This window comes from Microtus ochrogaster, chromosome 2 (assembly GCF_000317375.1).
Source record: "Microtus ochrogaster isolate Prairie Vole_2 chromosome 2, MicOch1.0, whole genome shotgun sequence".
NCBI classification, from domain to species: domain Eukaryota; kingdom Metazoa; phylum Chordata; class Mammalia; order Rodentia; family Cricetidae; genus Microtus; species Microtus ochrogaster.
In genome coordinates this window covers 85,470,736-85,475,212 of record NC_022010.1, presented here as the reverse complement: position 1 = coordinate 85,475,212, position 4,477 = coordinate 85,470,736, and the positions used below count along the sequence as shown (strand labels likewise).

General features: G+C 40.0%; 1 pseudogene; it reads right to left on the bottom strand.

Annotated features, from left to right (window-relative positions):
• Positions 1-3,460: 3,460 nt before the first annotated feature.
• The window catches only part of LOC106144278, a 2,226-nt pseudogene continuing 1,209 nt past the window's right edge, over positions 3,461-4,477 (bottom strand).

Here is a 4,477-nt window from a genome sequence, read left to right as displayed (position 1 = left end):
CATTTGTTCTCTCTTGCATTTTTGTGGGTTCAGGGATGACACCATGTTTCCAGGCTTGTACTGCCAGGCTTGATACGCCTTGCCTGCTGAGCCATCTTGCTGATGTACATTTTTAAAAACAATCTATCTACTTAGGCAGGCAGTGGTGGCACACACCTTTAATCCCAGGACTAGGGAGACAGAAGCAGATGGGTGTCTGAATTCAAGGCCAGTCTGGGCTATAGAGTGAGTTCCAGGACAGCCCAGACTCTTACACAGAGAAACCCCTGTGGCAGGGTGTTGTGAACTCCCCACCCCAATTACAGATATCTTTTGTCAACCTATATGAATCTTGTCTGAGAGTTTTCATGGATGCAGTCTATACCTAACTTGGTTAGGGGACAATTCGGAAAACTGTGGTACCTCCGGATTTGTATTTGGCATTGTATTTCTGAAAGCTTAACTCAGTTTGTTTTGAGATACAGAAATCTACTGGCTAAAGTGTAAATATAGGGAAAAATAAAAATGCCATGGGCTAGGGGAAAATGCTTCACTCCACTGAGGCTGGGAACCCCTGTGGCTGCTAAGGCTAAGTTCATTCTCAAAGTGTTTCTGAGTCTTCATTTCACAGACCTGTGTGAACCCACACACCTGCACTGCATTACCTGTGACAAACCCTGTTTCAACAAACAAAACCAACCAATGTGTATATATTTGTATATCTGTATACATGTACACACACACACACACACACACACACACACACACACACACACACACACACACACGCGTGTGTATGTGAAAGAGCACAAGCACATGTATACATGAATGTGTACATGTGTATCGTTGCCAGAGTTTAGTTCCTTAAGATCTATCCACCTTAATTTTTGATACAGGGTCTCTCATCAGGACCTGGGGTTCATAGGCTTGTCTAGGCTATGTGTTCAGAGAGCCCCCCAGAGATCCCTTGTGTTCTCCTCCCCAGCACTGGGGTTACAAATGAGTGCCCATGCCTGTCTGCTTATGTGTGTGCTGAGAATTGAACTCAGGTCCTCATGGTTTTGCAGCAAGCACTTCACTGACTGAGCATCACCCCCCCCTTTTAGATTTCTTAGCAGAATGGTATAGGATATTTTGAAATCATTAAGTGAAACCCAGCACACAGTATTTAAAGAACATGGTTTATTTCACATTTTTCTTTCTTTCAGCTTAAGCAGCATCAACTTGTAGTATATATTCATTCACCATTGTTTTTAATGACAGCAACAACTCAGGCAGATTCTTTTATTTGATAGGTTGTTTATAATTCATGCTTGAACATTTTCTATAGTATTATCGATTGGCATTAAAATTATTAAAATGAGTGTAAATGCTTTTTATGGCTTTAAAAATTAAAGTAGCCATTGCAGTTTACTTTCATCAATGGGATGATTTTGAGAAAAAAAAATGAACTTAAATTTTAGCTTAAGCTTAATGGCACACTTAGACCTTCACTTCAAAAATGACTCAATGGAAACGAAGAACAGATGAGAGATGTCAGTTATCCAACCTGAGCCTTAGATGTTTTGCATATGACATACTAATGAAGATAAGGAAATTATATTCCTATGTTTTCATGCATTTATGACCACATGTTTTTTAAAAATATAAATATAATAAATAGACTAGATAGGATTTAAACTTTATAAAAGAGATTGAAAAAAGAAAAGAAAATCAAGCTTAGTACAAAAGGCACTGTTGAGTTCAGTTTCATATTTCTAAACATAAGTAAAATCAAAAATAGAGTAGATTATTAACTTGTAATTTATCTTTTTTTCCCTTTTAAGGGGTACATAATTAAACCTTGAGCTCGAAGGTCAGTGGACAGCTAAGCCATTAGATGTAGAAGAAGAATACAGTTTGGCAGCCAGAATTAAACCGTTGTATTTTCCCCCTAGATTGGACAGATTTTCCGCTACTTGCAGAAGAAAGGACAGTTTTAAAAAGTTGCTATTTTTATGTCTGGGCAGCTGTTCATCTCTTGGGCCACAGTTATGTAGGATGGGAAAGTGACTGTGGGCCTCACGTATTATCTCTTTTAAGAAGGTTGAGCTATGCTGGTTGGTGGCATTTGGCAGGCAGAGGCAGGCAGATCTCTGAGTTCAAGGCCAGACTTGTCTACAGAGAGAGTTCCAGAACAGCCAGGGATACACTGAAAAACCCTGTATCAGAAAACCAAAAAAAAAAAAGAAAAAAGAAGATTTAGCTAAATAAAACTGATGAAGCTCCTCCTCTTCAAGCTTCAAAACCAGTGAAGTCAACTGTAGAATTCTCCAGGAGAGAATTGTTCTTTTGGAACTGAAGACCTCAGGGTATTTTTTTACTCCACTGCTAAGAAACCCCATAGAGTAAGAAACCCTTGCCTTTTCATCTACACATCAATCTCTGAAGAGAAGGGGTCTCCACACACTAGAGGAGTGTTACGAGGAGTCATTTCATCTCAGCTGGATGTCAATAACTAAACTTTGAGATAATTAAGTGTATTTTTACCTCCATTTCAAAATAGCAATAAAATTAATCCCTTTAGGAATAGGCAATTTGTACTTATACATTGCATATATAATTGATAATGAATTATGGTGATGAATAATAAATAACAGTGACATTTATTACCATATACAGATGTTTCCAGAAAGTCACTGTCCTTTGAATTTCATGTGTTTCATTGATCTCCTAATAACTGAAAAATAAAGACTCCCTTCGCAATAACACACTTCCATTCTTTATTAAACACAGACATAAAGAGAAACCTGTAGCTTAGAACACACAGAACTGTGGACCACGCTTGCTTAGAAAGGAGGTTGGCGCTGAAGGGTTCTTGGGATTGTGTGAACATGGTGGGAAACCAATGCAATGCCAACACACAAAAATCCCAGGCAGGAAGACCTCCAGTTTGAGGTCCACTGGGTTTTTTATAGTGAGAGCATGTTCCTAAAAGAAAAACAAAATCTATGTGTGATGACCAGGGCTGGTACACACCTTTGATTCTAGAACTGGGAAGGCAGAGGCAGGCAGATCTCTGTGTGTTTGAGACCAGCCTGGTCTACAGAGCTAGTTACAGAACATCCAGTGTGACATAGAGAGATTTGGGTCAAAAAGTAAACAGACAAATGAACCAAACCCACAATCCTTTAAACCTACAGAGAAATGAGCACAGGCCTCTTTTTTTTCACTGTTTAAGGAATTTTTTATTAAAGCAAAAATTTTATAATCCAAATTACGTTTCCTTGCTTAGTTATCAGTTCTGCTACTTAAAACAGAACTGACATCCCAAGCTATTCCACGGTAAAGAATTACAAAATTAAAGAAAGGAATGCTTTAAATTTTTGTACTTTGCTGAAAATTCTTTTCCCAGGGTCTATAAAACATTAATTTGTTTTTATATTTTACTATTTTTTTTTGTAGTTTTAAATCAAGTAATCTAGTATAGCACTGTTTGCTAGACCTGGCATTTGCTCGGTACATAAGGTTCAAAGTTTCCTTTCCTTTTTTTATTTATTTTATATTTTGCAATGTTTTTTCATAATATTTAAATTTTTCGATGTTTAGATATTTTTTTCTTAGGTGAAGCACGAGTTTCTTTTCGTGGTCCCTGATCAATTCAAACAGTTGGAATACCAGTGGCACTGTTCACTGCCTTCTGGGCAGCCTCTTTTGCTTGGTGGGCTTGTAGTACAGCTACAGCTTCATCAACATTTGAGCGGAGAGACTCTGGAAACTCAAGCATGTGAAGTAATTCTGAGTTATCAATCTCCAAAAGCATGCCAGTGATTTTACCAGTAAGAGTAGGGTGCATGGCTTGAATAAGAGCAAACAGCCGTTCACCCAACATTTGCTTTTGCTCTTGGGGGGGGGCAGATGCCAACAGGGAAGCAGTTAGAGGTTCTTGACCTTGCACATGAATAGCAGGCTGTTGCATGGTAACTTGTGGCTGTGCATTAAGATGTTGCTGGGGATTGCGGACTCCCGCTGCGTATTTATACTGGGGCACGGTGCGGACAGCAGGAGTGGCAGCAGCAGCAGCAGCTGCAGGACGTGGACCCATGGTCACGCTGTGTTGACATGACTCGTGGAACCTGTGAGGAAGCTGGTCTCATAGTACTGGACGGTGGTCTAGGAGCAGCTGGGCGGATAGCACCGGGCATGTTCTGGAATGGATGAGGTCTGGCACCCTGAGCAGTCCAGCGAGGACTTGGTCTTAGTTGAGCAATTTGGCTAGGAGGATAGTATGCAGCACGGTTCTGAGTCGAGCACAGGCCTCTTAAGCAACTTAAAATGACAGTTTTAGTTCATATGAAAACCTAATATTCGTGAGTAAAGTTGGAAGATTTAAAGCAAATAAGGGATGATTGGGAAGACTGCTGTGTGTGTCTCTGACTTTAAGCACAGTTGGTGGCGCACGCCTTTAATCCCAGCACTGGGGAGGCAGAGGCAGGCGGATCTCTGTGAGTTCGAGACC